The sequence below is a fragment of the Anopheles coluzzii genome, chromosome 2 (genome assembly GCF_943734685.1).
Source record: "Anopheles coluzzii chromosome 2, AcolN3, whole genome shotgun sequence".
NCBI classification, from domain to species: Eukaryota; Metazoa; Arthropoda; class Insecta; order Diptera; family Culicidae; genus Anopheles; species Anopheles coluzzii.
The window spans coordinates 33,537,590-33,565,124 of record NC_064670.1 but is presented as its reverse complement, the minus strand read 5'-3'; the positions used below and the strand labels follow the sequence as shown (position 1 = coordinate 33,565,124).

Here is a 27,535-nt window from a genome sequence, read left to right as displayed (position 1 = left end):
CCAATCCTTGATATTGTTAAAGCACCCACCGTCTACAAGTTATTAATAAAATCAGCTTTCAAAACGATGAGCAAAGCCATTGTTGCATTGCAACATTTGGCCATTTAGCAGCCATTTTCACGGTGTTTTCCTAGATGGTGATGTCTTTCGCTTTGCGAAACTTCTGGTCCAATGATCTGGGTGAAACGATTGTACTACCGTTTGATAATGGTGTGTGATATAACGATATGTCACCTCACGTTCCAGTGGGCTCGAGTGTACATTATCCGCCTGCGCCTATGGGGGGCGTAACAGGGCGTAACGGCGAGCATATCACAAAACGTTACATATTTATCACAATCGCCCCGAATGTTGTCCTGTCCAGCGACTAATTAATGTTTTTTTTTTTCAAAACACAGAAATTGAGGACAGATTGTAAAATATAAAACATAGTGTTCCTCGATGCTTTCAGTTTTTAGCAGATAATTGCGAACATTTGCATTAATGGGATAGGATTTGATGTTTAAAACAAATTTCTTTAAGCGTAAACGTGACACAGTACCAGCAGTCAAATAATCTATTTGATCACACATCGAAATTACTCACAGCGGCGTGTTGCGAAAGCGGCGGTGTTGTGCTTTCAGGACACCGTTGTTCCCGCTTAGTCATCGACCCACTACCGGCATGGAATGCACAAACATGCTCCACGGTACAGCCGCGTTACATAACCCGGATTTGTGCTGACGTGCTGTGCGAATCCGCCTTCAATTATTCCCCTTGCCATAAGCATTGCGTGGCAGTGATACGGCCGAGTGAAATTAAGAAACTACAGCTGCATTTGGTCCACTGACGCGTATTAGCGCTGGCTGGAAAACGGAAATCCTTCAGGCTGGGCAGGCCCCAACACTCAAGGACGCGAACGGCGTTGGCCAGTTGATTCACCGACCACTGGTGGGCAGCAGATTGACCCGGTATACACCCCCGACGCCAGCCCTCTGACGTCATTCCGGGGGAGAGGGGGTGATTGGTGGACACAAGACAACAACAAACGTGAGCACAAACGCGCATGGCATGAAAGCGAAAGCAGCCCTCGTTCAACCCGCTATCTTTGGCGAAGTGTGCAGAGCAGGAGCGTTGGTTCAGTGTGTCAGTTGAGTGAGTGACGCACACTCTATGAAAGAAGAAGCACCAGCACCACCACCAGCAACAGCAATAGACTGTAGTTGCAGCACGACACGCACCACCGAACCAAAACCAAGAGAAAAAAAAAACCCGAGCGTGCGCAATCGACTATCCCCTGCGTAGTGTGCTTCTCTCTTTCGCCTGCATTGCCGCTAGAGGGCGCTCGCTTAAAGGTGAGTCGCGGTGGCGCAGGGCCACAACTTTCACGTCATATAAAATCGCCGGGCAGACCGTTTGCCGGCGTTATTGCCATACCGAGCGTCTATGCGAGTGCACACCGTACGGCTCCCGCTGGATAGGAGCGAACTGCTTTTGTTTTTCATTCATTCCGAATGCAGCACGCTGATGCGTTGAGCTAGTGGATGCGAAGACGGTGTGATAGTGTGATAAGCAGTGGAGAAAGATTGATCACAGAAAAAAAAGAAACTGGTGCAATTCGTTCGAGGTTGGTTTCGACATTGGTGAACCGAAGTGAAGAAGTGACCCTGCAGTGCGAATGCAAAAAGAGGTTCAAACTGATCTGAAACCCGAAAGTGAAAGCGTATTATTAGTGTTCGAATTCGTAAGAATACACTTTTCCGCTGAGTGAGCTGGGCAGTGTGCTCGTGTGTGTATGTGTGATTGAGTGATCGGAGACAAATCTGCAAACGTGAATCAATATCCGGCAGCTTGCAAGCCTGTTGGCAGCTAACAACAGGTAAGGGAAGACTGCCTGGAGGTGTAGGAAGTTGAACTGGCGTCTAGTTTAGTTTAAAACAAACAAAAAAGCATGCTTCACAATTAAAATCCAAGACGCAAGAAAGTTAATCTGATTATCGGATCGATCGAAAGCCACGTGATTGGAGGATCGAGCGAAAATGAAGCTGTCTGATCAGTTCGTGTGATTTTAATCTGACGGTCCAGCGATCCCACTCCACCCTGATACAGCCGGAAATTAATGCCTACATTAAAAAAAGTGCAATTGCTTTACATGTGCTAGTGTGTGCGTGATTGTGTTGGTGTTGCGTTTATGCGTGCTATCAAGGTGCTCCAATTATGTGGGCTGTGGGCTACGGCGATGCAAAGCGATCGAAAGGAAACCTACCCATTTCGTTGAATCACCGTTTCGCATTCCCACCGCTGGGAACAAGGTGCAACAGTAATGGTTGCACGATTTTAACGCAGCATCGTCGCATGGCGCTACTTTCACTGCCGAGTTGTTCTGCATACGCGCCCCCTTTCCCTCCCCGAAATAAAGCTATCCAAACTAATAACGCTCGTGTCGGATGCAGATCACGCACTGCCACTGGTGGTGACGGGATTGGGAAATGCACCAGTACGGCGAATTGGGCGGCTTTGTTTTGCTCCCACTCATTACGCACCGGCCGACGATGATTGACTTTTGTTTCGAAGGATTTTGACGGAACAAGAGCGTGTGCGGAACCTTTTCTTCTTCTCTCCGTTGCCCTACGCTTGGGTGAGAAAAGTCAACGCCACACGTCACCCGAGCGGGAGTTTTAATCCCGTTTGCCTGTCTTCGCTCCGTTCCCAGCGGTTCTTTCAGCGGGGAGCGAGAGAGATTGGATTAAATTACAACCGCATCCTCACCCTTCAGCTGGGTATTGTCTACGCCGTCAAGTCGCCTCTCCTCCCCTACACCTCGGCACTTGATGATGCATCGTGACAGTGTTTGAGAGCTTGCTTTGCGATCGGTACTTTGGTGCCAACGATCTAGATTCACTTTCTGTTTCTCTTTGCTCGGAGCTACACCAACGCTGCCGCATTCTTTGCCATCTTGCGAGTAGTGTCTTTTGTTTGTGGTTGAAGAGACGAACCCCACGGCTGGTTGGTGCTCGTAGCCAAAGCTAGAAGAAAGTACGTAAAATTTTCCACACTCATTTTGCAACCCCTTTCTTCTCCAATTACCTGCCATTCCAACCGCAACGTACGAACCGGACGCTGCGTCTCGTTTAAACGACGATCGAGAAGGTAGATAGCAAAGCAAATGAAAAAAAAACCCAGAAAGCTGGTTGAACGAAAAAAAAAACAACGCACTTGCAACAATGTGCAACAGCCCGTGTGCATGCGTTTGTCATTGCAATTTGCGTTGCAATTTTTGCAAAGCCCCCAACTGCATCGAAGTAGGCCAAAATTACAATAACATAATTTAGCGCAGTTTATGATTCCGGGTTTGGGGCGTGTTGCGGTTCCGTGTCACTTTCGATAAGCTGGGCGAGGAAAGCGTTTAATTAAGTGAACAAGTCGGTTGGTTGGTTTAATAATTTTCTTTTGCGCGATGTCTTGTGCATTGCCGGCTTATCGCATGTAATGGGTGGCTCAGTGAGAAACACATGGGCACCAATCAGCTGATTGTGGTTCTGATTTTAATGACAAATGAATGATAGCGGATGGAATTGCAAAAAAAAAAACAAGTAAAAAGAAAGTGAAATAAATAATTTGCCCAATGAGGCAGCAAAGGGGTGCTAATTAAATCCATTAAAAAGGCGCTATGTTTGCCTTGGTTTTGATATAGAGTTTCTTTTGCAATCATAATTTTCTGTTCCTGGTGATGTCATGCCGTCTGTTGCGATATATTTAATACGAAGCGTATGATTAAGAAAGCAAAGGGACTACATTCAATTCACACAATACTGGCGGTCCTCATACTATAGCTGAAGAGAAATGTTTGTAAAGATCGGATTGGATTATATCAAGTACAACCCTTTTCGATGATTAATAGTGTTTTGAATGGTTTTCAAACGGGTTGGAATAGTGGTATGCGATGTCAAAAAACAAAATAGGGTTTCGCTTACAGAAATCCTACAACTACGAGGTATGGCAGCATTGTCATGTATTTACAAGAAAAACGAAAACAACAACTGCATAACATGCGGAACCAATACGATCAACAAATACCTTCACCTTTGGCCTAGTTTTTACAATCTTCGAAGGTTGCTGGATACATAGATTTAGGTGGCCCTTAGCCTGGTCAAACGATTAAGCAGTGTCAATTTCATTTGGAAACCCTATCCTACCACATCGTGACTGAATACCACAGCGAGGGAAAATATAACGGATCAGAAACAGGGAACCACCGGTTGATGGTCATTTATCTTCCGCCCGCAGGTTCGTCACTTGAAAGTCGATCAACGGCATTGAAGTCTTTTGTAGTGTATTTGATTTACGGAAACAGAAGCATTTGCAATTGGTGCTTGCTGGTCCATTTGAGCGGAGGAAAAACAACACAAAAATATATTATTTGTGGGGATAGGAGGGAAAGAAAATCTATGCTAATGAATTATGATCGTTTATGGCATTGAGATTGATTTTTTTCCTCGTCTCTGTTTAACATTTTCAACAAGGGTACCTTGACAACACTCGTTCGTTCCCATGTGCCAACGGTGCATGATGGATGATGAATATGACACTGTTTTCTCCAATGTTCAAGTATTGTTGAAGATAAAATTTCATTCATAATGATTTTCTTGTTGGAAAGGTTTGAGGAAGTGGAAGATCAAACTCAATATCATGGCTCACCAAACTATTTTATAAAATGTGTTCAATTTATCGCGATTTAAAATGACTCTTGGGGTGTGGTACACACTATAGGTAGATAACAATTTCATTTTATTCCACACTATCTGTAAAAGAAATGGTTAAAACGTTTTCATTACGCACAAACTAACCTTGATAAACACTCTCCACATTACCCACTGTTCACAATTTCTTTTACATCATTTATTTCATCTTTTTACTGTGCGCGTCCAAACCAAATGGTTTTCAGCTCGTAAAATTTAATGAATCGAAGACCTATAGGCGCATTTCATTTTTAATCGTTCGTAATAATGAGTTTGCAACCCCCTTTTTTAATAAATTTTTTTGCCAATGTTTACAACAATCTCAATATTTAGCGATTGGCATTTGTAATTAAAACTTATAGCTTTGTTTACTTCTGGCAGAGTACACATAGTAATTGAGCTGCTGCGATGGAGTTCGAATCTTCATTGAAACTTTTTGGTAAAACTGGTTTTTTGTTCTTTTGCTCATCCAAATGGTTACCGATTTTGTGGTTCATTTGTTGGTTGTGAGTTCAATGTTGATTCACTTCCATTTCTGGTATTATTAACAAAACAGCATTCAGCCATATTGGTGTTGATTCGTTCCTTTACCGTACCATGTAACAATTCCCTTCGCGTCGAAACGAAACCTTTCTCGTGACCTTTCGATATTCGTGCCCGAGAATGAAGGAAATGGGTTAAAAATGTAGCTACCAAAAAAAAAAAGAAAACTCAACGTTGACCAACAGTACAACAGAGGGGTTAATTTCCACACCTACGTGTTAATAGGAAACGCGATCGTGGACGGAATTCGGTTCATGGTGGCATGGTTTGATTCGATTGTTTCAATCAATTCTTACCGTTGGTTGGAAAATTGTTCGATACTTATAGACCCCAAGGGCTAAACATTGACGTGCCTTGACTTTCCCGTACGCAACGTGCTAACAGTGCCCGGAAGGCTGATGCACTCTAATAAATTCTTATCTTCCGCTTCGTTTCCAAATGAATGGCAGTGTTACGGTCAGGTGGTGAGAAAAAAGAAAGCAAAATAAGACAAGAAACTACCCCACTTGCTTTGAGTGGCAGTCAACGATGAGGGCCTTTTGCGTTGGGGCAAATGCAATGATAGGATTGATATACACTATTTAAGCTAGATACTGCAGTTTTAAAAACTTTAGTATCACAGCCAACATTTGCCTCGCCGAAGCTATTTCTGTACCAACGTTATCTTTATGTTCTTACCATGTCAATCGTTTGTGGTGCGAAGCTTTCACTTTTCCCTTACCTTCAAGGCTACTCGTTCCATGTTTTACAACCACTGGTAGTTCTCACCACTACTGTTCTTCTGCAGCAAAGCAGAAACCCTTTGCTAGACCTCAGAAAACCAACAAGCGAGAAAGAAAACGCAACCAAATATTACGTCGGTCTGGAGGAACGATGAAACGGCAAAGAAAGGAAATCCGGGACCCCGTAAACGAGACGAAACGCAAAAATAAAACGGCAAAGAAAAGTACTACCAGTTGCACACCTACACAGCCACAGCCACAACTCAGCATAGCCAAACACGGCTCCCCGGCCGGGTGGAAAGTGAAACTGTATTCTAGCAGTTAAGCAACGAACCCCAACGAAAGAAGCAAAGTAAAAGAAAGAAGGGGCGAGAGCAAACCGACCTCACACGCTCTTCTCGGGTTTCCACCGCACGGTTTCGAGATTCGTTTCGTGTTCTGGCAACTGCTGTAGATCCATCACCCATGGCATGCATCCGGTTCGGTTGTGGGGTGTATTTTTATGGTACTTTCGCTTTCTGGTACACGGTGTACTCGCTACCAGGCACACCAGCAGGAATAGTTTGTGGTTTGAAGCGAACAAGAAAATCCGAGGAACAGGCTGTAATAAAATTGCAACATATCCACCGGAAAGGTCGACGCTGGGGCTAGACGTTGATGGCGATCGTAAGCAACGATTGGCCCTTGAAAAGCGTCAAAAAGAAACGATCATATTTGCTTGCTTGGTCGGCTAATAATTCTCTGCAAACACCGGTCGAACGTTTGACATTCATCGTGCTACATGGAGTAGTACTACCGGAACGTCTGTGTATGGGCTTCCGTACGGGAGAAAGTGAAATACTTAGCACCCACGATATTGTTGTAATTGTTGCTGCTGAAGGTTGATGTTTCCGCACGTCGACTCCAGTTGCAACTTAGTCACAAAATGCCGCGTGAGGAAGCACCAAACACTTCCATCTGGCCGAGTGACGCCATCGATCGCTTGATGCATGATTCGTGTTCCTTTAATAAACATCCATGTGCTGGTGTTTTTGATTCTGTTTCTGTTGCCTTAACTGGCAAGTTCCGGTTCGGAGAGTTTTCTTTTCCCTCCGCCTACTAATAACCAGCACTGGGCACTGAGTTTTGTTCCGTTACTGCAGCGAGAGAGAGAGAGAGAGGGAGAGGGTTGCAGGAACGAAGCTAAACGAAGTCGACCGTAGGCCGACGGGAAGCTGTGTGCTGGGCGGGCAATGTGGAGCATTGAGGGGAATGCAAAATAACTTTCACTTTACCCGGCACGACCGTACCCCGTGCAGGGATGAAGCAGACAATCCGAGTGTACGATTGTACTGTATTGCACTTTTTTGCAACCAGAGCAGATCGTGTCGTATGGGGGCGGTTTAAAAGTGAACGAGGCACACAAAAAGAAATCATTGTTCACGATGGTAGGGTCGACAGTGTAGAGTGAGGGCTCGTAGAAACGTAGGGAAAAATTCATATGCTCAAAGTGAATAATTGAAGGTTTTTGGTCAGGGGAGTGGATAATAAACTCACTTATTCGGTTAGACTTGTAGTACAGCAAGTTGAGAAGTTTTTTTATAAAGAAAATAGCAGAAGTATATAGATTTTTTTTAATGTAATAAATTCCTAAAATACAATGATAATTCCTGATAAATGATAATGACAATGATAATTGAATAATTCCTAAAATGAATGATTCTTGTTCTCTTTACTTAACACAAAACATAATAATAATAAAACAACTCATTTAACAGTTTATTGATGGTTATTTTATGTTATTCATGCATCCAAATAAATTGCCATTTGATGTGAAAACATGCCTCAGTTGACGGATAAACAACTGTTTATAAAATCAATTGTTTAATTTTGGAATGTTCTATTACAGACTTCACGATTGGTAAACCGGGTCAGTAGTATCATCCGACACTCTGCTCCGTAACGTTTATCGTCTGTGGGCCGTTGCCTTAAGCTGTTCACTCTAATGGCTTTTGCTTGCCTGGTTTTTTTTTTCGATGGTGCTCTACCCTCTATTTATTAAACTTAATTAACCCAACAGTAATGGTTTGCCACAGCAAACCCTGCAGATTAGTGGCCGGACCACCGGTCCTATACTCTCATGATGCTTTATATAACTGCACTTGAGCGTGTGCACGTGGTGGAACTAACGCACACATTCGTTGAATCGGCAATTCAATCGACTAACTGGCTAATAGCAGACGCGATCCGCGGTGCATTCAGAGCCGAAACAGCGCGATCACTGATGATAGTGAGAAAGCGCCCTGAATTGTGTGCGGGTACCGTTTTTGGATGGGTTTTCCGTGAAGTCCATTACTTTTGATGCTTGGCGCCGATGGTTTGGAGGGTGATAACACATTGCAGCAGAGTGATTTACCAGTTGGTGATTTGTTTGTGCGGTGTAGTAACCATAAACAGATAGTATGGATAAGGTTTTGTTTTTCTTTTCCATAGCTTCATGTGTTAGTTTCTATTAGATAAAACTTAAAGCTATTTGAAACAAATCATGATATTTTTAAGACTTTAAGAATGTGTTACGGGTAAACAGGCCAACAACAGATTCATTTTCTTTACTATTCTCTTGGGTGGTACAAACATTAATCTTCGTTACAATTCAATTCATAGCCGATTGCCTATAATTGCTCACTTCCCATCCGGCGTACCGGTAGCACGTTTACAAATTGCTCCATTTTCAATACCTTCCGAAGCAACCGGGCAACAATCTGCCGGGACGCACGGTTCGAAAGAACAAATTAATCAATCGATTGTTTTGCGCCGCCTTTTGTTCGTCTATGAGGGGAAACACACAAACATAATTTGGTTCATAGATTTGCTACTGTCCGAGTATTTATCATTCCAACGATACTGCATCATACGTTGGTGTTGATTACTTGCTTCAACATATGAAATTTAATGCTAGCAAATCGAAAATATTGGAGAAAGTAAAAAAAGAAAGAAAAAAAAATATTTGTAATGATCGTGTTTCATCTCAACGAAATCGATCGAAAATTCACTTTCAGCGGACAAATTACACCAGCTCTTTCATATGATAATCTACCAAGCTTCTTACCGACTACAAATGGTCAATTTTGCTAACGACTTGAAATGAAATTTTGTTTTCGAATAACAATTATCACAGCTTTCACAAAATGCTGTAAATGATCCTGCTGCTCAGCGAGACGCACCAGCCACATCAGCCATTAAGGATCGAAAGCTGCCAACGCGCGGCAATGATCTCAGTGTTTAGCAATTTTTACTTTCGTTCAAATCGAAACCAGTTATTAGAGCCATGTGCGATCATTTTTTGGGGTATACATGACTGCGGCAAGGCAAGGTTCGTCGCTAGCATTGAAATCTTTCGATTATTCGGTTTTGTACAATGATCAGGTTGTCCTTTTCAACGATGTCTTTGGATTTTGCGGTTAAAAGAGAGCCGCTTTGTTGTACGTGTTTCTATCCCCCGGTTTCTTTCGGATATAAAGAACACCATTGTGATGTCACTTTTGCTTGTGTACTTCGTGCCACTTTTTCGATGGATACTTAAATCAGGTGACGAAACAAATTGTCACACCACTCGTAGAAAAAAAGAAGCAGAAACATAGCGAGACGGTGTTGTAGGCGCCTAATCGAACGCTGGTCGTGACACGTGCGGAGAAAGCGTTTCGCGTTTCGGAAAATGCGCAGCCTCATCCGTGTGACAGCGAATGTGCCGAACGTTCGCCCCATGAGGGAGCGCGTGACGGGCGACCATTAGAGTGGAGTGATGACTGCGTGATCCTCACCGAGGATATTGATATAATTTTCCACTCAATCGAGTGCGGTGAGATGATCCAGTTTGCTTGTGTTGGACGATCGATTTGAAAGCGTAGGAGCGTTCGTGTTCCTGTTCACCTGCTTCGTTTGGCAGTGAAAGTTCACTCCCTGTACTTGACACCCTTGGTACAAATGCTCCGCTAAAGTGGTATGAATTTAAATCGCTTGAGAATGGAGAACGTCATTTCCTTTGCTTACCACATCCTTCCCGCCTAGTGTGAACATTACTCATCAATTTACAACAATTTGATTGGCAAGACTAATGGATGACTAAATACCATCGGGCTGCATAGAAGTGGGGGGAAAGAAGACACTACAAGCCAAAAATAAATTCAATGAAAACGAAAGTTGACAGCTATTTCGATTATTCACACTAACCAAACCGATTGAAACTAGTCTCTGCATAATATAGTTGTAAATAGCAACGTCACATGAGCATCTCTCAGTAGAAATCATCTTACCGGCAGCGAATGCTTGTTATGTTTGATTCCATATCAAAGCCAATAAAATCGTGCCATGAAAATTCAAGTATTGAATGGTTTTATTGCACACCCAAATAGTCCCAGCTAGCATGTTTTCAGCTTACGTTTAGCATAATATTTGACTATTGGGGTAGAGCCATAAAAAACAATGCCGTACTGTGGATCGTAAAAACCAAAACTCGATTCCGCTCATTTACTGTCCCCTCTTTCGCTGAACTACTCGAATGAAAGCGAAAGCGTAACTGCTTACTTTCCCTGCCTTGTACATCATTCTGATTGGTATTTTCTTTTTACTCGTTCTAGGTAATAAACTGAAGAAGACGGTGGGATTGCAGTGGAGAGCGCGTGGTAAAACAAAACTGCTGGACCACAAACGGGAGTGCACATTCTGGTTGAGGTAATTGGTGGGAGCTTCTTTGTAGGAGTCATAAATCTCAGACGGCTGGAATCGAATCGTAGCAGGAGGCTTTGTTCTTCACTGTAATAGCTCAAATTGATAAACCAGGACCGAAGCCAAACGTCATTCGTTACTAGATCGATTAGATAACGTTGGAAGAATTTGTTTGAAATCTTATCTTCTTGCCACTCTGTTGCTGAAATGCACGCTAGCAACTGATCAATCAGAATAAAATCAGACCCAAAAGAGCGGTGAGCTCGATTAAATGCACGGAGGGTGGGAGCCACTTTTGATTGCTTTCCGAAGGCCCTTCAACTCAGAGATCGAAAACGGAACACAATCGTAAATCAATCAATCGAGAGAGAGGCCGTTTGATTTGGCCTACCAGATGCAATGGAATGGAGCTGAAGGGTAAAACGCAACAAATTAGAGTTAGAACAGCATCACTTCTCCCAGTCCAGTGGGAAGCAACAGGGAGCAGCACCCTGATATGCCAGCGGTCACTAAAAGCATCTGGTCCCATGGTGAGAGACAGATGGGTGTAGAAAACGAAAGTTGTTTACTTTTCCCAGCAGAAGAAATTCATTTTTTCTCAAGATACGGTAGAACGTTTCTTATCGCACTGGGATTAAATTAGGCAGGTTCCCTGCCAGGGTCAGAGCTTCTGCAGGGTGTGGAATTAATGATAAATTAAAGAGCACTGATATCAGAACAAATTAATGATAGAGAATGTATGAAATTATTTCTTAACCCGTCATTTGTCGGCGGCAGTTGTCTTTATAGAAATTAATTGAATGCAATATTTTTATGCATTGTCATTTAACATATTTTAAATAATAACATTTTGAAACACCAATGATTTTGTTTCAACTTTAAACAAAACCACTCATCGCGTTCTACTAGAACACGATATAAGGTTGAAGCTCAGCGCATTTCTCAGCGGTACAATGAACGATTGAAGTCTATCATTAACAGTGCCGCTTGGAGAAACTAATAAACTCTCGCATAATTACAACGCTTCTTCGCTCAGCTTTCCCCGAGCCGGAGACCAATCTCGAGATACCAAATCCCATTCCATGGACGTTAATCTCTCAGGTTCAAGGTGAAGTATGTGATTAAAGCGCATTACCGAGTAACTTACTATCCTATTTACCAATTTGTTCATCTGACGGTGCTCTCAAAACTATATCTATCGCTGCGTTCCACAGGGGATGGTGCGATAGAACAGAAAGAGTACAAAAAAAGAAACCCTTGAAACAGAGCAAGGGCGTTTGGGAGTTATTGTGCTTAGTTTACTCCATCTCTCGAACCGCAAACAACGGCGATTTGTGATCGTCAAAGAAGGTTTATCCTCTGAAGGCCAATGCAATAAAGCAATCGTGCCTTGAAATTGCTTCTCATTTCTCATTCGAATTGGGTAATTTTTCACCTTCGTTTGGGTCGAGGTGTTGAAAGTATGAGGATTTACTAGGGCAGTGAGTGTACGGAAGGGTTTGTATTTTGTGTTAAGAAAGGTCAGTCACATCCGCGACGGAGAACGAGCTATCATCCTACGGCGGGTCGCTAATGCTGGAGCATTGACCGGTTGATGAGCGATAAGATTTGAAATGAAATTCCACACAAGATTGTACAACTAAACGCAATTTATTCATTTTAGTAGCATTGCCTAAAATGGATTAGGAAAGAAGATTAAAACAGTATGCAACAAATTATTGACCATTTTCAAGAGAAACAAGAGAAACAAATCCCGATTCTATGCAACAAAGCTAGATGCTTTTGGAAGGGTTCGAACCGTTTTTGAAGCCGTCCATTGTGGTCCTATCTGTTGTCTGATATCATTCTCTCGCATTCGGTAGTTGGATGTTTAACGTAAACGAACGCTTCGGTGCCCTTCCGTACACCCGAATGGAATGTGACAGGGAGCCATAAAGTGGAATCAGAAAAGCAAATCACGACCGGGCACGCATCGGAACGAATATCTTCATTAGAATGCCGCGTATCAGTTTCACACCCGCTTAATCTGGCAATTATTTTATTAACTCTCACTTTTTGGGAAAGCCATTCTGATGGCTGCCAGTTGGAATAAAGAAGGGGCAAGGGTAAGGAGAGAATTGATCTTGGGATGACAAGTATGGGGATTGATAAACGTCGGCTTGCTTTCAGCTGTTAGAGTGCGTCCATGACCGCGAACAAAGGGGACGTTTTGTTTTGTCAGCTTAGATGTTCGGGTAGGTTGGGGTCGGTTCTAATACTGGTTCCAATGGAACACACTTGATATATTGACAGCTTTTATCGATAGTTTTTAAAAGGCTTTTGTTCAATGAAAAGTAAGATCGAGATTTCGGAGTTCAAGAGAGATCTTCATTCAACTACAACTCAGAAGAAAGATGTCGAGATTTTGTAAAGATCAAACCACGATCAACTTGAACTGTGAAAAAGAAGAGTGTTTTTTAGTTTATGGTACTCAAATACACAAAATGTAGCAATAAGCTTGCATAAATCTAGCTTCAGACTCAAAAGCATTCGCTTGTTAAACGACCATCATTCAGCCTTCTTACACTGATCGATAATACCGTTTAGAATGCAAGTAAGATGGCGGCTACATTGTAGCAATTCTTTAAAAATCAAAGACATTCTCCAATTATCAATAGATGACAAAACCTCGCCAACAAATTATACCGGTTCCCGTCTGTATGGCTCACAAGCCGTCCGGATTCCAGCACTTCCAGATAGCGCATAGTAAACTCCCGGAATTGAAGTCACGTTCTCTTTCTCGGTTCATTGAACCGTCGGACTGGAAAAGCGTTTTCTCTTTTGCGCATTGCCATTCGCTGTGCTGTTGGTTCGGGCAAACAGGTCCCCACCGGGAAGGTACACGTCAGTGTGCCAGCGGGTCCCTATAGCCCGGTCCATCATCCCAGAGCGAGAGGACTAAGCAGGCACGAGACCATGTGCCATTCATTGCAAGCGAACGAGCGAGAGAGCACGAAACTCAACTCACCGAGAAAAAACAACGTACCAAAACACCGAGGTGCAGCAGCTGTTTGTTGTAGCTTTCGTGTTAGAAGTGACAGAACAGGGACACGGGGCCGTTGCCTCACTGTGGGTAGTTTTGCCGAGTCACGAGTCAACTTGAAGCCAAGCGGGGCTGGCGGGTGTCCACCCTGGTGCTCCCCGTGGACCGTGGGTACTTAGCCGTAATGGGTTTGTGGCAGCTCGTGGCGGAAAGAAAGTGAGCGCGAAGCGTGTTTGGTGGACAGCAGATTTTTGTTGCTGTTACTGGCTGAACGCTGAAAATTGATCGTTCGAGCCAACTATCTCGAGCGCTGGCGTCTGTTGGCCAGCTTCAAACGATGATGATGATGATGTCGAAGGTCGGGTGAATGCATTTGGGCATACGCCGGGCCTCTAATGGGCAAACATAATCCAATGTGTCAAAAAGCGATTTCTTTCTCCCCGATCGAGTGGGTTGAGGAATCTCTCATTTAAGTGGGCTGGATACACTTGTCATGGCGTCAGCGGGACTATCGGGTTTTTTCTTCTTCTTCTTTTCTTCCCCGTCAAGCCATCCCCGCTATTGTACACTTCGAGATGGTAATGACTGATCGTACCGATCGGCAACACGCACCCTCTTTGAGCTGCACTTTAAACGGGCGTACGGGTCAACATTTCTACCCCGCCACATGTGTTATTGATATTTTTCTGCACTGCACTCGCCTAATCAGCGGCATCGGGGAGGAAGGTGGCAGCTTGGTAGCTTTTCGCTCACAGCACGGCTCTCACACCGATAGCCATCGTGCCAGCCTCATCATTACTGCCGTCGATGGAGCATAGCACATGGCATTGAAATTCAATCACCAAAACCCAAACCTTTCCCATCCCATTTCCGTCACTTTTCCGCTGGATCGTTTCCGCACGCATCGCGTTCGTGTGTGCGTGTGTGTGTATGTGGCAAGAGAGCGCCCCCTATCGTAAATCGCTCAAACGAGCGAACGAACACGCCGCGCACTAATTGCGCACCCGGTTTATCGACGCTTTCTTCTCCCAACTTTCTCGCAGCACAACAGCGACCACGAGTGGCTGGGCGCCACCTTTTGCCACAGATCACCGATCGCTGTTTGCCACCGGTGGCTGGCGTTTCTGGCCGGCTTTTGGAGCGCATCAATAATATATGTGAAACTTTTCACGGGACCTAATTTAATTAGCACGGCGAGCAGTGCGGCCACCCAATTACCAATTGAAAACGAGCGAACGTAAACAGGGGAGGGGGGCCTTCTGTACTGTGACAAAACGGTGGAAAAATGCTACAACGTAGAAATGGTAAAGCTTGCGCCTAAGCAGCGAGTTGAAATAAAGTGAGAGTTTAGAGAGGTTTGAGCAAGGTTGCCAACCAAAAAAAAGCAGCACTTTTAACTTCCAATTAAACAAAGGTTCATCGCTTGTTAAGCATTGCTGTCTTTTGATTGATTAAATCTGACACGGTTTACGCCTCTTGTTTGCAAATTGCACGCAACGTAACGAATGTATTTTGTTTTTGAAAAGATGAAAGATTAAACAAACTCCTTACGTTACTATTGATCCCTAGGGAAAAACCTCAATCTTATTGGAAAAGAGCATTTTTTTATACTTTCAACCACATCTTTCCACACCTTTTGGTGGATGAGTAGAAACCATGAGAGTCGCCCAGAAGGCGTGATAACGAGATACGGCTGCGAATGGACATGCATCATATCAACTAGCCCGGTCCTATTAGCGTGTAGCACTAGGAAAAACTAACCCACTGCGACAGCCGTAAAGTGCAAAGGGAGCAAAAAAACACAGTTTTATCCTATCAATATCCACGGTTCGAATGGCTCAGTGGTACGAATGGACACAGCCCATGGAACGACCGGCTCTGTGTGTGTGTGTTTGACTCGCATGCTACCGGATCGTTCATGCGAAGAAACTAGGTGAACCAGATAGGTAGGAAACTTCCTAGTTCCGAGTGGTGGAACGTGGACGAAACCTTGCCCCGCTTACCTTATCATCCGCCTTGCACCTTCACCGTGATCGCTTTCCGTGTCTTCCGCACCAATACACGCGGCGTAGATCAGGTGAAATGGGTAGCATTTTTCTCTGCCCCCGCTATTACTAACCCACCAACGAGCGGTGGTAATACATAACATAAGAAGAAAAAATCTGATTCAAAGAGAAAGAAACATCGATTTCCAAAGTCGGCACGATGATTTATCATTTCTATGGATACGGATTAACTCTTCTTTTGTTGTTATTGCTGTACCATTACCAATGCGACCATTGACAATTGTTTGATGAATTGCTGCGTGTGATAAAAAGGCAAAGGAAATTGCATTTCTATTGCCCTTTTCTGCTGTCACCGTAAAAGGTTCGAGGCTGGTTAATTGTTTTCTTGTTCCATTGTGTATCAAAAACAAGGAGAAAACAAATCATCATTATCGTTTCTACACGAAAAATAACACGAAGCAGAAGGTGTTGCGTATGTTTATAAACAATATTTTAAAAAGTTGTTCAAAATCGTCTTTCTCTAAGACATATACATTTGTTTTATGATAAATTGCCTCCTAAAGTAAAACCTCCTAAAACAATATACTAGAAGCTACAAAGTGCTTAAAGATAACACAAACTTGCCTGCCACTATCAGAATGGCTTTATTGCAGAATGAAAGTGAATTTGGTGTCGCCACCAAGCGATGAACCACTTTCGCTAAATATCGTCGCACGCTGCAGGCATCGATTACCCTCTCCCTATGCCTAAAGGTAGTCACAAATTGTGCGGGACAGGAAGCGTACCGGGTGGCAACCTACTCAACACCCGCGTTGAACAATAGGTGAATGGCCCATGGTTGTCACCCGCAGTGTTGCAGCGTTGGGCCTACTAACGTGGTCCCATTTATCACACCAAAAGGTGTCGAACCTAGCTGGTGCTGGTGTAGAGTTTCCATAAAATTTATGCAATCCAAAATTCGATCGTACAGAAGCGAACCAAATTGATCGTCCACTGCGCACGCGCTTGGTGCCGCCACCCGTTGCGATCGCGTGTGGTGCCGCGGTGACAAACACACATTGTTTGCTGTCAGCGTAGCGCATCCGTATTTGTGTTTGATTCATCGTGGTTTGTGTCGTCTTGTTTGCTTTCGCTATTGTTTTACGCGCAAGTGGTTAGAGTTGCGCAAATGGATGAAACTGTCAGGTGGATTTTTCGGGTCACAGGGCGCGCGTTTCAAATTTGTGTAATACGCAGCACTGCGTTGCGGTTGCATCACGTGCGCCAGACCATAGCAGAATTAGATTTTGTGCCAAACAGTTATGCATTGCGTGACCGTGTAGCATGCCAGCTTACCATCTTACGCAAATAAATAAATTTGGTATTTATTATGCAGCATGCGCCGTTTTTTGATTGCAAACTTTTGACGAAAGATAATAGCATCGATAAATATCCTGAAAACGAAATCAATGTATATTTAAGTAAGTTCATTTGGGATAAGCATCGCTTTCGTCACGTCCCGATCGGAGTGTAGCTGAGCTGGATCGGTTTAGAAAGTTCCAATTTTCACAGCAGGCTCGCCGCTCCCACTGAGTCCTGCTCCAGTTTCGCTCGTCCGAATGGCGCTACGGAAATCGTCCCACGAGATTTGAGGTACCGAAATGTGAAACAAAAGTGTGAGTGAAGAAAGCAACGTAAACCCAACAGCGCCATTCTCTACAACCCCCCGAGGGAGCAGCAAGATGGGGATAAAAATTAACCGAATTAGTCGGCATTAGCGTGCGCCGGGGTTGTGTATCACCTTGAGATCATGTTTTCCTTTAAATGCCAGCGGTTAACGCAGCGGCTTAACGAGAAGGTGGACCACGCTAAGAAATGTGCGGTCGACGAGCGGTCCCGTGGCAAGATGGAATGCATCTGGGCAAACCCGTTCGTGCTGCGGGACCTACGCGGGACAAAAGTGGGAAAAGTTTCACTCTCTAGACGCCACCGAGGCCGCTGAAGTTACTACTATCACTTTTTGGCGGACGGAGAGAGACTTAGGCTTGGCTGGTCCGTTCTCGACGTTCCTTATCCCGACGTTTCGCATCTAGGATCAATCAATCAACCTACACCGAACGGTGTGTTTCCGTTTTCCGGTTTGTCCTACTGTTCACCGTGTACCGTGCACGACACAAACCGTACCACTAATGAACTGCTCGAAAATGGAATGCTGTTTCGGAGGGCAAATCCTTCCGGGGAGTCATTTCGTGCTGTCGCATGCTGTTTTTGAAGTATGCTGCTGGTACACGCCTCGCTGCATAAATACTTCTATTCTTGGTTACTTATAATGAATCATGTTAGGCATGGGAGCTCGTTTGTTTCAAACTATTTCTAGAGGAAAGGAGCTTTTGATCGAAAGCAAAATGGCCGACAATTACAAAATCCGTTGAAAAAAACCAAATTATCAACGTACCGATTGTACCCCAAATGTAGCATCCATTTCCATCTAATCGGTTATCATCTTTTCCTTTTAAACCAACGAAAACGCGTTTCACTGATAATGACGTGCAATGAAAATGCAACAAAAATTTCCCCAAAACAAAAGCCCAGCATCAGTGAGGTTGATGCATTGAAAAGAAAAGTAAACAAAAAAAAAAGAAATACGAAACGACTCCAATCGATGGCGGAGTCAATGAACGAACGATTTCAATGGTTGCAAAGGCGCGGAACGCTTCCAAAAATAATGGCTAACTAAAAAGCAAACGAGAGTTGGAACAAAAAGCAGCACAAAATAAAAACTCATGCTCAAACTGTAACCGTAGTGGAGAAAAAAAAACGCACAGTCTCCGCTACCTGCCTTTCCCAAACAAGGCACATTAACTTTCATCTTCTACTCTCCGCGTCTTCTAATCATCGCAGCATCGAACACGCCCCGTCGCGCCAGCCTCGTGCGCAAAATGAAAGTGAAAATCCACGTGGCTTCAGGCAGTTTGGTACGCGGGCTGCCAGCCAGCCGTCTGTTTTCTTTTGCCCTCGACCATGCGCAATTGTGTGGTGCCGAAAAAGAAAAGCCTAATTTGGATGCGCGCCGATATGTTGCGTGAATTGGATGAGTTGGATGATCGTTTGATGGTATAAAGAGAAAGAGATTTACACACCCGGTGGTTACCGGTAGTGGAGCGTCCTGAGCATGGGCTTCATGTGTGAGCAAGTGTTGCGTGTGTGTGTTTTTGTGCGTTTAGTTTATGTGGTAGTTTTTGTTGAGTTGTTTTTTTTCTCTCCCCATAAACAAAGCACACTAAGCAGGGAGGAAAAAATAACAGTACCATCGAAAGCTGCTTCCGTTTGAGCGATCTTCGTTAATGGGTGCGAAGGCCGTGGCACAAGTTTCGCAGTTTCTCTCATAAGGAACAGACAACTGAATCGGACGTCAATGACATCGGTTGAAAGGCGGTAGCTTTCTTTGGGGGAGTTGGATGCTTAAGACTTGTTTTTTTTATGATCTCGAACAAAACTAATGAATTGATTCATCATCCCATGGCTGAAAGACGCGTGACATGAATAAAACATGGTAAAAAATGTGTTTTAATAAGTCGCCCGTTGGCGTAGAAGAGGCAAAAAGAGAGCAGACGAATATAATTTTTAACAGGATTTCTACCAGCTGTGACAAATTGTTGATTTATTAAACATAACGAGCATATCACTTTGATTGGTGAAGTGTCTCTAGATGGAAAATGGAATTATGATCTAAAGCTATTATAAAGTTATTACAAAACGTTTAAGAAAATTGTATAAAGGTCGTGAAACAAACGTAGATTGTTGTGAATGGCAGAAAAAAGTATTTATTTTAATTTACACTTGTTTAAAGACACAAGAAAGTAACAATTTGAGTGATTTCGGATGGGCTAGCTTTTTTTACCGCTTTGTAATCATCCTTCCTGTGCTTCTCTCAATTATCAATCCCCTTTGCAATGCACTCAATGGAGGAAATAGACAAAAAGCAATGCATCAGTCCGGAGGTCGTTTCGGAAATGTCAATCATTGCAACGATTGGCTGGAAGCTAAGACACCTAAGAAGAGGCACAAAACACCCGGAAAGTGGTTGGAATGCATCATGCGAGGGAAGAAAACATCGAGTTGCAACTTCTCCAGCTTTTCTATTTGGACAAACAAAATTACAAATAATTGATTGACGCAGTGAGACGCAGGACGCGTTTGTTCGCCTACCATTCATTCTGCTTTGCTTTGACCGATATTCTTCCCTTTTAGAAAGGTTCTGCGGTCAATTGTGGTTGAGAAAATCGATTCTAAGTTTCGTCACGGAATTTTAAAGTTTGTGACATGGTTGGCACAGCATTGTAATCTCAAAGGCAAGATTAGAATGTACGCTATGCTATGAAAAGCAGATCCTCATGACGAGTTTGGTGCGTTACGGACAGCGTGAGATGTGTTAAGAGCTACTGGAAGAGCATTCTAAGAAATATCCATCGATGGTGCTAGACGAGTTGTTGGTATTTGATGGTACAATCAAAGAAACGTATACAGTTTAAAGGGACGATAATGATTCTGGGACGATATCACACCGAGCTGTCGAGCTTCGAGATGCTTATATTCGAATTCTTTTTCGTTTCAGGTATGGCCTACTCAACTGCAGACAGGAGCGCATGAATCACACTAGCTGTCTTAATTGCGGTAGTTTTTGAAGCATTTACCATCCTCTGGATTGTGATATATTAAAAACTGTTTTAAAATTTAAATTCATCAGGTTTGTTGCCTACTTTCTTTTGCATACACATCATGCATTTCTTTTGATGTACCTTGATTTGGCAGCACCGCATGCGGGTTGATGAAGCTGCTTAGCAATTGCTAAATGAACAAAACACTTCGCCGTTCATTAACGCTTTTGACCCCAAACAGCGAACCACTATTAGCATATTTTTCCTCACTCTCTTGTTGTGCAGGAGGTTGTGCATGGTGGAAATGATGAGCACATTTTCCGACCACCCCTACCAGAGCTGCAATGCTGCAAACCATGGTTAACTAAGCCTTTTAAAACAAAAATCTAAATCGCACACTTTCTAATGGATTAATGGCTGCGTTTGGCTTGCTAGATTGTAACGAAGCTCATCAGCGCAAAGTTGATCGTGCGAAACCGTGTGCGCGGCAAATCCCGCGTTTGCAATCACGATCGCAAACGCTAACCTTTGCGATTTTGTTTTGGCACTAATCGTGCGAACAGTGTTTTTAAAAACTGAAATACGTTTTTTCTGAAGCAGGTTGTAGCTATCATTCACTTTCCCTGCAGTTCACCATGCTTAAACCGTTTGGTCATTTTCAGTTATTATGCGAATGCGTGTGTGTGTATGTGATTGTTTTTTCTTCTTCTCATTTGGTCGGACTCATTTTAAGTGCGTTTCCCATTGCCATTTATCGCAGTTCGATATTTGCAGGCGTGTTATCATCGGCACTCGATTGCTCGGTACGCCCGAACGCAGTAAAAGGTCAATAAAAACTGAAAGTTTTTCACCGCACTGGTGGTAAACGGGCAACGTGTGCCCCGACTTTCGTTTCTCCGATCGCGTTAGGTGATTGGGAACATCCAGTGGGAGAGCACCAAGGGGGGGGGGGGGGGGGGCAAGAAATGGTGCAGCGGAAGCGGAATCGATTGGATGCTGGATTTGCAGTGCCAAGGTTTGGCACGGACACGGAAATGCAACCACACGCACCCAGCGGAATGCAAGCAGGTTTTGCCACAAGCGACAGCAGCGAGAAACTGGTGCTACGCAGGCCAAGTGGGTCGTTGACCACGCTCACAATCGAACGCGTACGCGTCGGGAATGCATAAATTGTCGATCGGGTGCATTGATCCCCTTTTTATGCGCCTGGATGACTGGCGGCAAGGGAGATTAAAGGTGCAGAACATTTCCTACCGAATGGATGGACCACAAATGGATTACGCTTTTCTTGGAATGCTATGTTCCAGCGTGAAAAGATGAATTTAATTAACATGCAGCCGGTATCAAAGGGCGAATGGAACCGCTCACAGAAGGCAGCTAGGAACAGAAGAGCTCTTGTTGTTTTGTCAATCAACGGGGCGCGAGAGCAGTCCCAAACGCGCCACTCGATCAATTCGGGATCATACCTTAGCACAACTGGCACTCTCTCTCTCTCTCTGCACTATCTCGCCCTCCCTGCGGTCAAAGCACAGTGACCATGGCCCGATTTTAAACGGCAACCATCTTTTAACTTCCACCGACGAAAGCGTGACACGGTACGTACGGGCGTGATAAATGTCTCGCGCATTAGCCGCCAGCCGAAGGGCCATTACAACACCTTGCGCGAGTGGTTGCCTGTGAGCTTTAAAGTGGGATGACGATTCGCTGCAAAGCAGCAATATTCTGGCCGGAAAGCAAGTGGCTTTCATTCTAATTGCCCCCGGGGATTGGGGCAGCGATGGACACTTTCGGTGATGGTTTGTGGGTGCAGCACAATTGTTCGCCCGGACAAGTGGAATGAAAGCACTTCGTGCCCCGCTCGAGCGGTAATGCGTGATGTGGCATGTTTTGGGAAACACATAGTTTTCTATTCATTTGGTGGTTCAGCACGGCACCGTAATTTATCACCTTCAAGAGCAAAGAGCGATGGTTGCGGATGGTGTGTCATTGGCTGAGAACGATGTTTCTGGGTTATGATGCTATGTTTGTGGTACGATAGCAAAAGTGTTGTTTTTTTTCTCGCTCAATGCTCAATCGAGATGATTTGTTGGTGGGGTAATTTTTCATGCTCATTTGGAGGAATGGCGGGAAGCAGGAACATTGCTGTGCATGCTTGATAGTGGCTGATTATCCACAAATCATGATATGTAGCTTTTTCATTTATTTTAAGTGCACGAGCAACATTACTTTTCTCGAACAATGTTTGAAAATATATTTTCTAATTGTTTGTAAATGATCTTATTTTAAACTCGGTGCAGAGTTGTTGCATTATGTGTTCCTCCATGCACATCGTACAGTTTTGCCGCGTTGATTCGCCTTGTAACGCGGTGGCGATTGTAAATTTGCTCACTTAAGCTTGCTATAAAGCATCAATTTCCTGGTCATGCTTCCGTTGACGCCACCTCGTACCCAGCAGCACACTTTCATGCGGAAGAAAGAAAGACAAATCACAAACAAATCTCGATTCGAAACGTCTCGTACTGGTGGGTGAGCGCTGGTCCTCGTACGTGCCGACGCTAACGGTTTCGGCTTAAGACGATGTGCCACGGCCACGTCCGCACCCTTCATCACGCTTACCCACTGATGGTTGTTTACAATTTCACCCAACTGTTGTGCGGTCGGTGTGTCCCCTTCCTTTGCACTGTCTCGGCACTGTGCCGTCATCAAGATCGCGGGTATGCGATCTACGCGATCTGCGCACGGCCTGAATGGGTGTCATATGTACATAAAACTTTTTGTCTCTCTCTCTTTCCCTATGGTTTATCGCAGCCGCTCACCATCACACGAGCATCGAAGCGAATGGCTCGCAAACACAACGAAATTAACGAAACGCAAATATGGTGGCCCGACACAGGCCAGGGAGAAAAAGAGAGTGTAAAAGATAACCCCTTGCCAAGCCATCCCAGGTATCCCATTATCAGTGGGTCAAGTTTTCGGAACAGGTTTTGATGTGTGTTTTGTTATTTTTCTTTCACTGCCTTTGGTGAGCTTCGGTTGTCTTTGAAGCTGGACATGCAAAAGATTCCCGCGGAGTCGTCACCGTGACGTTTGCACAAGAAAGTGCATTAAAGGTCGTTCCATTAAAAATAAAAAAAAAAAGAACCAAACCATACGGTTCCCACTTCATGCATGGCAAAAAGCGTTAGAATAAAGATCCTCTCTTTTTGTGTGTTGGTACCGTCAGTGGTGAAGTATGGATAAAGACACAATTTAAATGCCTTTCACGTTAGCCCGTCCGGCGTTTGAATTGACGGTAAGCATTTCACTTTTTATATGTTTTACCTCTTTTTGTTTCGCTTCAACTTTACTTGAGTTCCTCAAGTCACTCAGACCGATTTCATGGCTATGATGGAGCGTACGATGAAGCATTTTCCTTGCTTCAAATTTTGTTGGACCATCACCATACTCTAATGCCCGTTTTAACGAGTTGCCCTTTTTTGGGGAAGCTTTGTTTTTTTTTAATTTAAATTTGACTGCTTCTATTTGTCATTTGTTCGGTGCAGTAATGTAGCGAGCAAAAGAAACGCACTCCACTGCGTCGGCTAACCTTCATTAGTTTCAGTGCTTGGTCGGTCGAAAAAGGAAACTTGATTGATGCCGCCCCAAACACATTAGCGTACGCGGGGTGAAAGAAATATTTTACGCATCATCGTCCTTGCAGGATGCAGGTTGAGCAAATGTGTACTGCCATGCTTCTGAATAATCACAATACTGTGTAGTGTCCTACTTGGGTGGTACACAGAGAGCGTACATAAATACCACCAATCAGCATCGGTATTGATCGACCGTGCTGTATACAAAGCGGATCCTTTATATTTTTTATTCTAATCATCAGGACAGTTGCGCAAGGGCAACGAGTCTACCCATTTGATGAAGCGTGAAATTGAGCGTAAACGAAACGTTTTCTTTTAACAGCATGCCCGCAATGTTCCTGTACCTTATTTTTCTACCATACACATTAAACAGTCACGCTGCCCTGCCGCAGGATGGCCGCCGCGTTGGTTAATGCGGGAACGAAAGTGAATCCTTTTAATACATTTTTAATTACACACCATACCTGTGGCTCCCGCATCTCGGGTAGACGAAAAAGGGACAAGAGATTGTAAACACGCCTGATCTAATCGGATGGCATCGCTGAGAACAGAGTATCGATTTTCATGCCACTAAAAGGAAGCACGCGGGAACGTGCATAAATTGATTTAAATTCCATTCTTCCCTGATCAGCTGAACTCATTGAAGACGGCCACTAAGTAGAGAAAAAAAATATCAAAACAAAAGGAAATGAGTGAAAAAGCACGCGGGAAGCGGCGAAGAATACTCTGATTTCTGTGCAGAGAGTAACAAGGCAAGGAGGGTTCGTCGCTTGTTTGACATACACCGCGCATTGAAGTTGTTTGTATCCTTTTCGGCACGGCAACGCCCCGTTTTGGCTCACCACATCAAAGCAACCAGTTGAGCGGTGAAGAGTAAAAAGAAATCAAACTCGTCAGTCTTTCTTATTCAGCGTTGTTCAGCTTCCTTAAACCCGGTGGGACGGTGGGACGGAAACTCGAAGCGCATCGTCATGCGCCAGCGTGCATTGGGATGCGCTTGCGCATACCGTAACCGTGGGTGAGCACAATAAATCAATCACTCGAGAAAAGGGTTCCGAAACCCTACCGGTATCGATTGCGTGTGTGTGTCTGTGTGAAGGAACGTGTGCCTGGGGTCGATCGATTCTCGATGGAGGAAGCGACGGTTAATGGTGTGTTGATCGATTCCTTGCGGGTGGTTTTATCTCCACGGGTGCACATACTGGGCCCACCTGCTACGGCGCACTGCTGATGAAGGGTCCGATCGTTGGTGTATATGGATATGACATGAGAGATTTGTCAGATACGTGAGAAATTTGTTCAATTTGCTGGAATCATTAGATGATGCTCCTTTATGCAACAGTGAGGAAATGGGAGACCAAAAATGTAACGTTTGGTGGTTTCTTACCTGCTAAGTTGTTTATGTGTTTTCTATATATTCAGTATGAGCCGTTCCGATGGCGTGGAGCTTGATTGTAAATATAATTTCGCTAAAAAAATCAATCTTTTCTTTGCCTTCCGTTTTGGAGCGTTAATACGATACTTAAATGGACGATCGACATTTCGAAGGCGGAACTGAAATTTAGTACAGCCTGTCTTTTACCTGCAAACAAACACGTTTGTTATGGTATCGTTGCTGGTTTTTTTCGGTACCATTCGCTGTATAAAGTGTAGTTCCACCAAAGCAAAGGAAAGTCGAGCACCGCTTTCTTCTGCGATGAAAACTCTGACAGCACAAAATAAAGCTTATTTATTGAACGACCCATCTGTGACATGCATCGGTTTGTGTCGTTTCCCCCCTTTGCTTTGGCTATGTTTATGCTTCCGAGTAAAGCCGACTGTTCATCGCCAGAATGGTTAAAGGTAACATTTCTTCCAAAGGTGTTGTTATTGGGGATGTGGTTTTCTTTTATGATTGTTACTTCTTTTTGTAAACGATTCCCGGTTCTGTGTGCTCTAATAGCAACGGGGAATAAAGGCTATTATTATATTCGCATTATCACATCGCACCTTTTCGACAAAGAAAGTCAATATTGATGCCGTCCTGGCGTAAATATTTCGTTAAACAATTTCCTTTCGAAATCGTGTTCGCTGAGCGCAGCGTGGCTCAATAAAAAACAGTGATTGGTGGTTCCAGCAATATTTCTGGCTCACAACGCACAACATCCGTATATATTGTACTGTTGCGTACTGCGGAACCCCGCGCTCAGAATGCGCTTGATCTCTTCCGATCTGTGCCGTATCGCAAACTGGTGCTTGCAATATGGTACAATTTTATGATCGAACAAGAAATCCGTAAATACTTTCGCACTGCAAATGGGAAAATAAAAACAAGCCAGTTTCACTTTTTTGTTACCCCCCAAAATCGCACATTTCTTGCCGAGTCTGGTGATTTTGACAGAAAGAATCACCGGGGAAAGTATCGCAGAAACCGAAACGGGCGGGAAAGAAAGAGCTCTCGCATACGAGTTGTCCCAACACCCAAATGCAACGGTGAAGCACGGGGCAAACATACGCAAACAAACGGATCCCTCCCAGCGTTTTGGAATGCGCTCTGGTGCACGAGAGGCTTGCGGTTGCATTATGAACAATCATCATTAGCAGGCAAACCCCTGCCAGAGAAGCGATCTCGATCGCGCTCGATCAGAAGCAACTCGTCCGGTTGCGCTGTGGGCTTGTCCCGTTTCAAGGTTGGTGGTGTGGTCCATTTTTGCGGCCCATACGCAGAGTGTCTCCAGGACAGACGAGAGTAAGCAGAAAAAAAGGGAACCATCGGCATCAACATCGCCGCTAAACGTCGATAATTAAATGACAGGTTTAATTTTTGGCTGCCTTCACTTCCGTCGTTCGCGGGGATGCTATTGGGTTAAATTAATGCTGACAAATAACCACGAGCTGTTGTTGGGGTGCCGACCCGGGGCGTTGCTTTGTTGCGCTTTGGTCAGCTTGGTTTTTTCGTTTATGCTGTTTTAAAATTTAAAAGGGCATGGGCTTTTTTCGGCTTGGTGTGGTCATTTTTTATTTGTTTACAATCATTGAAGTCTGAGCAAAGTATCCAATTCGCGCTCACAACCTGAATGAAAGACGTGATGGAATTTAAAGTCGTGAAAATCAATCACTTATAATTGTTCTGCTTTGCTGTATGACACATATGAATTTTGGTAGTGCAACGTATGTCCAAGTATCAAATACAAAACCAATCCTAGTGTAATTATTCATTTTTATAAAAATAAAACAAAACCATCTGTACGTTTCTCACTTTGTTTCAATTTGTAATTGGGAAATTACACATCCCTGAATCCACCCAGATCGCGACAGCGACAAACCAGAAAAGAGAGAAGAAAAAAAAAGCCATCCAAGGCACCAGATCCAATTATTGTCCACCTTGTTACTTCCTTCCACCCCAGCGAGCTCTCATCTTCGAATACACAGTTTTTTGTTGTAGTAAAAATTTTGTTTCCACCATTTAATAACCACACCGTTGATAAGGTGCACGAAACAACAATAATTACGCACTCCGCCGCAATAACAGCAACCACAAAAAAACGCTTCGGAACACTGCCCGGATCCAA

At 44.0% G+C, this 27,535-nt stretch overlaps 1 protein-coding gene across 1 annotated transcript in view; it reads left to right on the top strand.

Annotated features, from left to right (window-relative positions):
- Positions 1-1,391: 1,391 nt before the first annotated feature.
- The window catches only part of LOC120951380 (cuticlin-4), a 44,985-nt gene continuing 18,841 nt past the window's right edge, over positions 1,392-27,535 (top strand). Inside the window, exon 1 of the mRNA XM_040370062.2 lies at positions 1,392-1,858. The gene's annotated coding sequence lies outside the window, so the exon portion shown is untranslated. The remainder of the gene's footprint in view (positions 1,859-27,535) is intronic.